At 39.4% G+C, this 13,223-nt stretch overlaps 1 long non-coding RNA gene across 2 annotated transcripts in view; it reads right to left on the bottom strand.

Annotated features, from left to right (window-relative positions):
* LOC134512015 (uncharacterized) overlaps positions 1–13,223 on the bottom strand; it is a 53,442-nt gene that overhangs the window by 35,450 nt on the left and 4,769 nt on the right. The window contains exons 1-3 of one of the 2 annotated variants that reach the window (XR_010070025.1): positions 11,669–11,832; positions 11,248–11,302; positions 7,910–8,043 (exon numbers count right to left, since the gene is read on the bottom strand). This is a non-coding gene — a long non-coding RNA (uncharacterized LOC134512015). Of the gene's footprint in view, positions 1–7,909; positions 8,044–11,247; positions 11,303–11,668; positions 11,833–13,223 lie in introns of those variants that run through there. The other variant, XR_010070026.1, reaches the window with a different exon arrangement.

Here is a 13,223-nt window from a genome sequence, read left to right as displayed (position 1 = left end):
TACCCTTACTACAACTAACAGGTCTGTATAGAGACAGATATAACTTGCAGTACAGTGTTTTGACATTTTTCTAAATAGACCTTGAAAAACAAGACAGTTAACTCCACTTCTGTTTTTAGAGATTGTTTAATAGCAATATAATGTTTTTATGTATTTATCCAAAGCTTCACATTTTGTCAGCAGGAAAGGTTAATATTTATGTTAACCAATCCTAAAGGCATTCATATTAATATATCAAAAAAGCTCTTATCTTTCAAGATACTTTTCTTTTTCCAAAATAAATAACTTTTCAACCCTACTGTTATTAAAAAAGTAAGTGGTGCTCTGTAGGTGTCCTAAAATGTAAACACATGCTCGGATAGAATAAATAGGTTTTATTTGTTGCTACAGAGTCAAAAGATAGACTAATTCACTGGGTAGCGACTCAGGTCCAAATGAGATGCTTGGGAATATATGAGATGTTAAAATTCCTTGGAGGGGAAAAAAAAGTGATAGATTAAACACTGTTTTAGATTGCACACAGATTTTTATCACAGAACAACAGAGAATGCACCTGTGAATGCAAACACAACGTAGGGATTTCAGTGCCTGCCCCGTGAAGAACACATATGGTCTGTTAAAGCTCTTCGTTACATACATCAGATCTAAGCTCAAACTAACTCATGTTATTAGTTTTGGGAACTGCAACCAGTAGTCACAAAAAAGGAGAGTTTCACCCCAGGACAGAGTTATAGGGTGCAACCTGGGCACTGTCAACAGTCTCCTATATAGTGGGGTAGGATATCAGTCCCTAGAGCGGCTGTTGCAAAACTCGCTCTGCTCTCAGCCTGTAATAGATACAAGTCTGTTTCCATTTGTAAGGTATGAAAGTTGTCTGTACGATCAAACAGAAATGCTAGACATCCTTTAACTTTGAGAGCCAAAAGTGATCACGCAGACTGACAAATACCTTCCTCTACCGGAACATCCCCATTGTCCGTGGAGGCAAGCAGCTCCACTCATCATCCTCTCAGACAAAACCTGCCAGAAAAAGACCAGTCTTTTTCTGATCTTTGAATGTAAGCAGCCCAGATCACCAAAGTCAGGCAAAATGAATCCAAGCCTCCTTCTTTTTCTAATCCCCAGGAAGTCCAAGAATATTTTCCATGTTTCTTAAGTCAGTCACAGAGTTCATTCTTAAGCAGAAACCTGAATATATCAGCATAACATCTTCAGCAACAACAGAAGTCCTCAGGACTCTCTGCTGTGGTCAAGTTGCGTACACCACAACTTGGGCATCTCAGCATTGGTGTTCTGAGACCCAGACGGGAGACAACTTGTCCAGTCCTAACAAAGAAGCCACCATCAAAATCTGGACTGAAGCAAAATGGAAGTCTCTATTTCTTTTCTTGCAAAAAGCATTACTAACAGCCACAACTGGAAAGCAGAAAGATCATATCTAACACAAATGTTCAGTACATGATAATTTATTCATCTCACTATTTTATTTTGTCTCCCTTAATGTTATGTTATAGCATAAGGGTAATTTCTTGACAGATGAATTACATAAACATTGATTTTAAAAATTTCATTTCTCTTATTAAATTGCACTTATCCAATTACCCATTAAAGCAGTTTGTAATGCGAATGCACATTTCTCACATGGCATTCCAAAGCAATGAACTGGAAAATGACACCTTGCCAAACTGGCACATTCACACATGTGATAATAGAGTTGAAAGACCAAAAAAACACACCCAAAACTCAAACCAACCGCCAGACTAACCCTAGTGGTTTAAACCAGCTTTTGTCACTGTTTCAGAACCCATTAAGGTGTCTTCAACTCACCTTTCTCTAGAACCAAGCAATTTTATTCCTTACGAAACACTGGTAAACCATAAGCCTGAAGAACACCCCATTTATTGTCTAAAAAGTTACTAGAGGAGTTTTAAAGAACAGAACAACCAGACTCATCTGGGACTCATTCAAAGGACACTGAAAACAAGCTCCCAAATCACTCTGCGCTGATGGGTGCAGACAGACCTCAGTGGGCTCTGACTGTGCTGAACGTGGTGTGGGGCCAGCACGCTGCACAGAAACCTGAGAACGATGAGCCAGCTGCAGGCCACAGAGCAACAGAACTGCATTAGCACAGCTCTGTGCCCCAGTTATTGTGCAGCAGCAAGAGTCAGAGCTCATTAGCTCAGGAACTCTGCTAAGCTCATTTACACACATGCCGCCTTCAAAACTGAGCTGCTAAGTCTGTGAAATGCTGAACTGTATTTGTGTATTTATGAACCTACTAGGTCAGGCTGCATCTCGGCACTCTGATCTCAGCCAAGGTCTGAGGAAGCGCAAAATGACTCTCCAATCTAAGCATCACACAGATAGTTATGCCTCAGAAAAGAAACTGACCTTTTATCCCTATGCATACAACAGCCCCATTTAAAACCTTTTTACTATTACAAAACATGTGACTACAACAGTAGTCTTTTTTTTTTTTTTTGGTCTTTTTTTGGACAGTATACATACTTGAAATAGTCTCTCAGACTAAAGTCACAATCACAACTGTGATCATGATGGTACTCTAATCCCTACGTAGGACAGATTATAAAATTTTTTCCTGGAAATTCCTTCATCTATCCTAGTCCACAACAGCAATTAAAAATACAAACAAGATATTTGGGTTAACAAAAGATACAGCACTTAAATATCGCTGATGCAAGTGCTAGAACTATAAAGATGAGGTGCAATCTGCTAGAGGTTCTCTTCTAAAAGAAAAAAGACAGGAGTCTCAACTCAGAATTGTGCTTCTGGATTTGAGAAGCTAAACCATCTCCCTGTTCACCTTTTCTTTACTCACAAATCCTGAGAATCTTTATGAGCGTGTGTGGAATAAATACTAAATTGGCTAAAAATACAAAAGTACAGCATTGTTCACACATTAAGGAAAAGTATAAAATCAAGAGGCTTCTGAGGTAGAAAATAGCTGCAGCTGGCATGAAGGATACAACACCTGTGGTTCCCTGATAAGCTACATGAAGTACGGGACGGGATGCAATTATTCTGCGCCTTTACCTTATGATGTATAGCGGATATGGAATGGGATGATACCATGAAACAGATAAGCTGCCAATTAGCTGCCCGCTCGATACTCGGAGCCAACATTTTGTCAAATTTTGATGAAATGCTGTCCTTTGTGCGAACTTTGCTCATTATAATGTCATTATAATACCAAAACACACCTCCATCCCGAAGGCTACCCACCTCCAAGGTGCGACCACTCCTTCATGAGTCTGCGCCCTGAATTTCTCATAAACTATACGTTTAATTGTGAAGCGAGAAAAATTTACACCAATCATGATAAAAGTATGTATGACTAAAGTCACTCAAACTCCACCTTGAAGATAACAAATAGTATAAAAATAGCTCGAGAGAGGGGGGATACCCAGGGAAGACACCATCATAAAGAATTACATCACTGACTTCTGGGATCAGTCGACGGGCTGAGCCTCTCTTCCCCCCCATAGGGACGCCTTTGGGTAAGACTTAGATTATACCGAGTGCTTTCTCGGGAAATGCAGAAATTTCTCTACAGACTCTCTTTTCTACATTTAGAGCCAGGCTGTATCTTTATAACTTTGTCGCGCGTTTCATATATGTAACAATACTTTCATTTGCACGTGCTTTGCAGACAGTGTATTTATCACCCGCAATCCTAAGAACCTATATATCTATTGTTTAAATAAACTGCACTTTTTTAAGTAGCTAGTCGTTTTGGTTTCTCACTGAACGCGACCAAAGACTCAAGAGTGGCCGTGCTAGTTCACGAGCACGACTAGACTGAAGGTGCAGTCCGCTATTAGCATATCCAAATCGTAATAGTTTAATACATATTAAACGTGATTGGACTGATAGTGCTGAATTGGGCATCACTCAGAATTTAAACCTAGCCGCACCTAGCCTCCCACCTCGGTGAGGAGTGTTAGAACGCAAGGGGGTTTCTGCCAAACCACTTTGCCCCTATTCACGCAACAGCGTGGACCCGTGCATTTTCTTGACAGCCAGCCCTTCAGAATGTCTGTGGTGACTTTATCTAGGTTGTGGGTTGACCACGTTGTTGGAGGCAGAGTCATCTGAAGTGTCGTGAGCAGGCCAGCTTTAGTCTAAAAGCAACACAGTCACACCTTCACTAGCCACACCTGCCAGTTTGGCTCAGCTAAAGGATCTCTGTATTCCACAGCCAATGAAGATTTCTCCTTTTCCAATCATGTCTTGCATTACAGTTGCTAGGTTAGCTTGACTACTAATCACATTTAGCACATTTCTGCCTTATCCAGCTCCCGGAAAATTGAGAGCTAGTAGTACTTACGGAAAAGAGAAGTGAGGAAAGAAGGCACACAATCATATTTATATTACACGTGCACATTTATGAGCCATACTCTCAATAAAAGGAGCAAAATCTACTGTGAAACAGAAGTATGGTCATAAAAGCATTCCTAATGCTATCAGGTTTACTGAGCTACAATTTAGCCACAAAAGAATTGCGCCCATGGGGCCACTGAGTCATTGTCTCAAGTTGGCTCTTTTTTCACATCTGTTTCAGTCCAGCAACACACGTATCACACCGTTCTGCTCCAGTGTGCTGTGACATGATTAATTTCTGTGACATGAACTCTGCCATTGCTGCCTGGTTTGTGGTGCTCAGGTTCGTTCTGCCTGTTCGGGGTAAGAGAAAGCATTAACTATCTGCACTGCAGCACAACGACACTTCAGACCACCCTTCCTGCAAATCAGCTCAGTATTACCTTTGAGCAACTATAACTCGTTTTCCTGAGCCTGACAATAAGAGCGCCTTTTGTGCTGCAGTAACTGCCACTAGTTGACCCTGGCCCCACACCACTCCAAGCCCACAGGATCCTACAGATCAAAAGAGATCCTCCAGCCCCATGGACCACAACTTCTGTCCTCTAGATGAAGGACTCGGAACAAGAACGCTAGACTAGGCTGCTGCCGTTGGGTTGCTCTTGTTTATTCAGAGAAGCTTCATGGTTTCTTGGACAGAACTCCCTACCCTTCCCTCAAAATGACAGAAAAATTTTCGCTGAAAGGAAAATTTGGAGGTCATCCCATCAAACTTAAATGCCATTCACAATTCCCTGCCTGTTAAGCCAGGATGACTCTCTTAACCGTGAAACAAAGCACAAAATTTGTATTTGTCCTGTCATTAGTACAAAATATTAACCTAGCCAGAACATCTAAAGCAGCAAGAAAACAGTACTGTGTGGAACTATGAATAAATAACACAATGATTTATGCAAATTGTGTTAGACGCAGTAGGTTGTTCCCCTTTGCCTTTGGTGGCAAACAGCTAATCTTCCCTCCCAGCTCTGATGTTTCTGTCCAGAAGGATTAAACCTATTAATATACAAGCCTATTGAAAACATTTAGAGTTCTTTCAGTCATTTCAGTTTAAAATAAGTAAATGCTCAACGGGAGCAAAGAACAAAAATAAAGCCAGTGTAATACCAACATTTTCTTACAGTAAAAAATAATGAACGGTAGAATCTCTCTGTCTGGGGGAAAAGTTACATTTCCAGAAAATTATGAAGTTCCAAATGAAAACAGGCTTCTGTTTTGTGGAATTAGAAGTAATGAATTACCTTTCAAACTAAAGGACATCAAATTTAACTGAAGGGGGATTTATACTAGTAACATTACATTCCCTACAACATGAATATACCACATACGGAATGCAAGATTTTTTAAGGGGCTGGATGATTAGTCGGCAACTCAAGAACAGTCACTTGCTGAGCTAGCTTAAGGTAATATGAGCACTCCAGGGTCCCATGTCAGGACATAACCTGATCACCTACAAAGATTAGAAAGGAATGTTCCTCACATGTGTAGTCCTGAGCAGCTGGCTCTGTGTATCACAGATCTTGAAGCTTGTTTTTAACCTTTTTCTTAAGTAGAAGTTTATTGGCATTTCTAGATTAGGTACACAACAGAACTGACCCTCTATAAAAAATACTATTCTCTTATCTTTTTACTATTATATGTTTCTTTGTTAAAAAAGAGAACAGTCCTGTTATACACTTCAATATGCAGATGCCTTCCAAGGTCATTTCATTTACATTAAATGTTTTGCTTCCAATTTATTTTCATGGTCCACCAGACGCTGTAAATGAGCACATTATACAAAATAAAAATGCATAGCTTTACACTTGGGCAAATAAGCTTAGCATCATAAAAGTTATTCAAATACATAAAAAATATGAAAGACTTTCTTGACTGTAACTTGTGTGTATATATTTCTTACATAATTTAATTGGATTTTACTTACCAGATAACGTGATTTAAAAGCCACCTTTCAATGCTGTAGGCATCATTGATCATCTTTTAAAAGCTACCCATAATACATAAACAAGATACTAAATCCTCCTGAGACCAAATCAGGTAATTCAGTAACAACACAAAGTAAACAGACCCTCCCAAAAATCCAGCTTCTCACAGTTGCAGGGCTGAGCAGAAGGGCCAGCTTTGCCATCAGTCCAGGAAGCTCAGATATTTTACTGGTCTTGGTAGGAAAAAAAAAAAAAGAAAAAAAGAAAAAAGTACTTCTACTGCCACTTTCTCTTCTTATCCCAATAATGCCTTAAGTCAAGTTCTGACTTTGGCATTATATGCAAGCATGGGATGGGAAACATTCCCAGACACACCTTGGGATATATATTTATCTGTAGGTCAAAATGAATACCATCAGTTAAAAAACTTGTAAAGATCTATGAGAAAATGTTTATCAATAGTCTTTTCATAGAAAGACTTTAATACGCAAATATATATATATACACACACACACATACTCACACACAAAACCATCACATACAAACTCATACATTAGGATTACATACAAACTATGTTTGAGCCTGAGCTATTTTATACTGTACAAACTCAAAGATGGTATTTATACACTGTCTTTTGAATGATGTGAACAAAATAATTATGGATAGCTACAGAAAGGAAGGAGAACAATTTTTAAGACTATGCTCTAAACAATGTTGTGCTCTACTGAAACAAAGTGGACGTATCAGTGACAAGTTTTCCCTCCTTTTCCTTTTTCTTCAATAGGGCATTTAAATCAAATCACAAAGAGGACCTGAAATAAACACACAAACACAAGCCCTGTTTTGGAAAGAGAAACTGACCACAAATAACAGGTGACTCAGTTTTGGTAGTGAAAGAAGATGATTCTTACAACCAAGAAAACAGAAATGAAGGGGCACACTCCCAGATTCCTCCCAGCTGTTATAGTGCTACTCACATAACAGGACTAAAAACTACTGGAAATGCAGTGTTCCTTATCAGTAACAGCAGTTCTACAAAGGCAGGCTCACATCCACCGAACAGGCAAATAAAAAGTGATTGATACAGTTCAAGTGTATCATTTTTTTTGACAACTAACTTGTGTCAGCTCAGTGTCAGCTAGGGAATTTAACTGTCAAATAGGCTGATTCATTTAAACTGTATAAGCCAGTTTCTGCCTGTTTATTTAGCAGAACAGTAACTGCATTCTGTAATAAAAGACAATATTAACAAAACTCAGGCAAGAGGGCAGGGGAGAAGATGTGAAGGTGGCAGCAGAGAGACTCACTTTCAAAACGTTGGGAATCATTAAGCATTTGATCACTGAAGGCAAAGTTTTCTATGTCTTAAGATACCCCTCCTTCACCACAGGACCCGTGGATGAACCAAAGCTAAAAGTGGGCAGACGCATCTGAAGAAAGACATTCCAAGCATGCAGAGGAGTTTTTTGGTTTGACTTGACCTCTGTGCAGCTTCTCCCCACAGGGCAAGAATGGAATGGTCTTCTAGGTGGAGATGCAAACATCATTTCCCCTCTCGCAGAAATAAAACTTCAGAGCCTTACCTGCTTTCACAGAGACCAAGATCCTACACCTTCCTTGACAGGATCTCTCAGCCCATTTCTGTCACTGCATTACAGTCATGCTGTTCTATCCTCCTCTTCTGTTCTTCATTAATCCAAGGGGGAATGGCAGCCTACTATGAAGAAGAGAAAAAGCCTTACCTGATCTATACTGGAATGATACATGTGGAGGGCCTACACAAATAGGGATTTAAAACATGGAATCGGCTTTGCTTGTGGGACTAACCCACCACCTCTAGGCTGCTCTAATTTGTGAGATGAAATTATGAAAAGAAACACCATGGACTTCTGGAGTAGGCAGACAAATACCTGTCTGACCTTTTTGGCATAGCAATGTCCTCCAGCCAGGTCACTGATGAGCCTCATGGGTCTATTTGTCTAAGGGAACGTTGAATCCTCATTAATACTTTTGTTTCAATTAACCATGTGCAGTGCCATCCATCTAAGTTTCTCCTCAACTTCACTGCACGTGAGCTTGTCAGACGTTACTTCTTTGGCTCCCATACTCCCTTTAATGTCTCAGTATTTTTCCCTTTCAAACAATAACCAACTCTCCCCCAAGATCCTGTTGGACACGCTGTGTTTGCTCACACCACATTAATCTCAGACGGGGGTATGTTCTACTTCTTTTCTTAGTTCTTACCACCTGTCCTCCCCATGCAGAGAAAGCTCTTGGAGTTGGGAACTCTCTGCTACTGTGTATACTTTTGCTAACTTCCACATGATACCCACAATCCAACTCACCCTCAGATCTTGTAAAAATGTAATTAAGAACAATTAAATCAATTTAGTAATGTTATTCAGGTTTGATATGTGTTTGAGCAAATAAAATTTTGTTTGGATCCTGTTCACCTGCCTAAGCACATAAAATTCCCTAACTCTACTCTTACTGCCTTTCCTCACCTATTTGTTCCCTGCATCCCCATCCTTCTCCGCTCCATCCCGAAGTCCTAATACCTTTCCATTAATAAAATATTTTGTTCCAAATGTACCAGCATGGAAAAGGTTCACAGGCTTTTTTCCTAAATTAACATTCATGCCATTTTAGTACCCGGTCATGAGTAAAGCAAACAGCTTCTTGAAATAAGATCTTTTCAACATTAGGCTTAACACTTGACTAGTTCACTTAATGTGTTGTGATAGGTGTTGTAGGTTCATATTACCATTGTCCTGTACATCTGCATTTAAGTCTCACAGTGCAGTGTAATTGGACCTCCACAACATTACCTTCCACCTACTGGCAACAGATAAAGGCACAATTTGTAAAACAGCTTATTACAAAGAAAGTAATGGCCTGATAAAATCAGAAATACAAAGAATGTCTGTAAATGGAAGTCAGTGGACTTTTTACCACTAACAAATGAGTTTGTTTAAGTTTGCATCAGAGAAACACATAGTAAGAACTTTGAGGAAAAAGCATAAGAATTGCAAGTCTTTACCCTAAGGAAGAGTTAATAGTATTCTCCCTTAGACTCCACAGGACAGTACATTCCAAAACAGCTAACGTATTTTGAAGGCTACGAACCTATGGTCAGAGACTTTACAGAAATCAGGTTTTACTGAAATCAAGAAAGTTACAGTTGGCATGATCCAGCTCTACTTGCCACTCGATACTATCTTGGAGCCATGCTTATGAATTTCTTGGAGAAAACAGAGAAGCAACAACACAGGCCAGATTCTGTTGCTGACGTTACTCCATTCAGTTATTTCTCACTCATATTGCTGTAGCAGCTAAGAACAATGGGAACTATATAATCACAATAAACGACGGGCCACCCCCAAAGGAACTCATGCTGTAAGGCAGCATGGAGGACCACATATGGACAGTCAAGGGGTTGTAGGAAACAGCACCTTCGTATTAATTACTATGCACCAGTCCTCACCATAAGCTAATTTTTTTTGCGGGCAAAAAAGTTTTAAGGTGGAATGTGAAGAAGAAAGGAGAGCATGGAAGAAAGTACTCCAGGGCTAATTCTAAAATTCAACATATGGGCAAATAAAGTCAGCATCTTAATTGATTAGAAACAATAACTTTAATCCTGATATGGAAAGTCAGATGTCAGACAAATGACAGGCATCCGGCAGCTTGTGGAGCTGGGACCCACTCGCGCTCTGAATGCCAGTCTTCTATTCTTGACTGTATAATATACAGAACTTGGCACCGTGCCTTCATTCCACACAAAGCGAGGGAAAAGAAGATGAAGACCCTCAAAAATTAAGTAACTTTAGCATGTGTAATATTGGTAGATTCTGCTTGAAGTCCTCTTTATATATATTTTTTAACTTGCTATTTTAAATGCTAGTCATCCTGGATTTAGTCTTAAACTTGACCAGCTTGACTAATCGGATGAAAAAAGGAGCAGTCTTGAAGTTCACAGTTCTATGAATTATTAAGAACAAATGACAACCCTTCAATACAACTGATTTTCTATATCCACAAAACAGAAAACTCTTCATCAGGATGATGGCGCACTTCCACTGCAAAGGAAAGTCTCTCCTCATAATCTACAGGATACACTATCATGACCACCACACCCACAGGATATTCAAATTGTAAGGTGAATTATTACTACCTGCTCCCCAGAGGAATGCACTTGCTTATACCTGCCAGATGGAACTGACAGCTGGCAGCTCAATGCCCCACAAAGACCTTCTGCAAATAGGCTCTTAACAAACACGTGTATTCTGGCTTCCTGTTCCCACTGCAGTCAAATCAAACACCTCTGGCTCCTGCTCCCCACCTCAGCTGGCTTTTGGACTTACACTTTGATCCTGCCCAGCTCAGACTGCTTAATGCACACATTCATAATATTTTTGATATTTACATATTTCATCACAGCAAATGTTAATTACATGCATTTAGTCAAAGACATCGCTTCCAGTTTCTTTGCAAATTTCAACAAGGGCAATAAATGTCCTCTCTGAAAACATTACTACAGAGAGTAACAGCTAAATAAAGCACCTTTTTTTCTGGGAAAAAAATGCATTCAGTACAACCAAGTATTTTCATAAGTTAGGCTGCACCTAAACAAGAGGTAGCATGCCTAACTACTTCAAATAAATGAAGCAATTGCTCTTTCGATTTCAAAAGTTTGGTAAGAAATTGGATTTTACGTGTCAGTAAGTGCAACCAGGTATAAGTCTTATCAGTCCAGCATAATTTTTTTTAATAGAAATTTCTGAAACTATTACAGTGAAACACATAGAATAATTAAAAAGCCAAACCAAAACAAACAAAAAAACCCCTAAGGGTTATTCAAACAAATGGCAAAACAAACCACTCTTGAAAGTGGTTTGCTCCAGTAGAGGGAAAGACATACCTGTGAGAAATTGAAGCAGAGCTAAGAGGAAGATACAGCTGGCAGAAAATGCTTGCTGAAGAACAATTAAAAAAGAAGTATTTTTTAATTAATTAATTTTAATTAATTCTTAAAAAGAAATATAATCCACATCTTAAAAAAGTAATATTCAAATACACTATTTACAGTCATGCACAAAAAGCTAACCATAACCAGACAGAAAACATGCAGGAGAATGTTCATTATCTATCTCAAAGGAGTAATGAAATACAGTGAGTTTTAGGCCAACTCCACTCAAATCTGTCCATGTCCTACTCATATCATCAAGCTCAAAAGATTAATGAATAGAACACAGAACATTTTAACTCTGAAATTCCCTTGCTTAATGAATATAGGGTAATGAGCATGCCAAGATTCTATGATTATAGCAGCCTTCCAGTACCTAAAGGGGTCCTACAAGAAAGCTGGAGAGAGACTTTTTACAAGGGCATGTAGTGATAGGATGAGAGGTCGTGGCTTCAAACTGAAAGAGGGCAGATTTAGATTAGATATCAGGAAGAAATTTTTTCACTATGAGGGTGGTGAGACACTGGAACAGGTTGCCCAGAGAAGTTCTGGATGTCCCGTCCCTGCAGGTGTTCAAGGCCAGGCTGGATGGGGCTTTGGTCTAGTGGAAGGTCTTGCTGTCCATGGCAAGGAGATTGGAACAAGATGATCTTTAAGATCTCTTCCAACCCAAACTATTCTATGGTTAAGTTACGTTTGTTCAATTGCTGCATGTATCACTGAAAAGTGAAATGGGCTTGGAGAGAAATAGAAATAGAGTTTATTTCCAGAAAATAGCAACCTTAAGTTATATTCTTTCATTTTGTAAAATAAGGGAGCAGGTGAGGGTCCTGGAAATGCTAGCACTAGCTGATATATCCAAGAATTTGTCTCTATACTAAGAAGTCACATCTCTCTCTTTTTTTGTGCGTGTGTTTACCCTTGGCAGAAGTAGTCTCCAGAGGCAGGGAAAATGTCTCAGGAGGTATGCAAGCTCATGTTGCAGGATATGCCCCCAGAATGACTTGCAAAGACATGAGCATGAGCCAGTTATGGTTTACCAAAATTTGTAATTTTGAAGAGAATGCTACTCATCTTACTTGCTGCCTTGCCCCTATACTACTGTCAGACTGAAACTAGCTGCAAGGGATCCCTAAAAAAGTGCTCTGTACAGAAAAGGCCTCCTGCAGGGAAAACTCTAGCACTTACAGTTGTTTTTTTTTAAACAATACTAGCTATTGTTTACCTATTTCCTGCAGGCACTTTCAGTTTTCAAATTATTTTAAATACAGCTAAGTGAAGCTTCTGCATTTTATTTCTGGAATGACTGAGTATGTAAAAGCCTCTGAAGGCTGCAGTACATTTAGTATGTTAAATAAACTTGAGTGGTATTTATTTATAACTGAAGATACAAAGTTCATTAGAGAGGACTCAGTTCTTCAATGTGCCAACAGGATGACTAATCAGCAAGCATGTGCTGGCCAGCCACGCCAGAACTTGCCAGCCTTACAGCTCTGCACTTACCAAACAGTACACATTATCTGAAAATCCCATGGGGATTATTGAAGACGGGAGATTATTGAAGCAGAGGTGGGAGAGAGTTTTGGGAGACAAAGGAAGCAAATCTGCAGGAATTTAGGCACCATGTATTCTGCTGCTCCTTGGATAAATTGCTTTCTTTTCCAATGTGGAAAATTCACAAAATTATTATATTGGAAAGTGTGACGTAAAGCAAGGCTAGTTCAGACATGGCATCTGGGATAAGCAGCTATTGGTGGTGGCTGACTCGATAAGAATATTCCAGGTTGATTATGGAAAGCTGCTAAGTCGCTCACAGTAAGGCACGATCCACCAGGGCAACCTGTTAAGTGCATTGCTATTTCTGTTCATATCTGCACATTCCCTCAACTTATGCTTATCCTAAATTTATGACAAATACAGGTTTTTCTTTT

The sequence above is a fragment of the Chroicocephalus ridibundus genome, chromosome 2 (assembly GCF_963924245.1).
Source record: "Chroicocephalus ridibundus chromosome 2, bChrRid1.1, whole genome shotgun sequence".
NCBI lineage: Eukaryota > Metazoa > Chordata > Aves > Charadriiformes > Laridae > Chroicocephalus > Chroicocephalus ridibundus.
The sequence above is the reverse complement of the archived record's forward strand: the minus strand, read 5'-3'. Positions and strand labels throughout refer to the sequence as shown.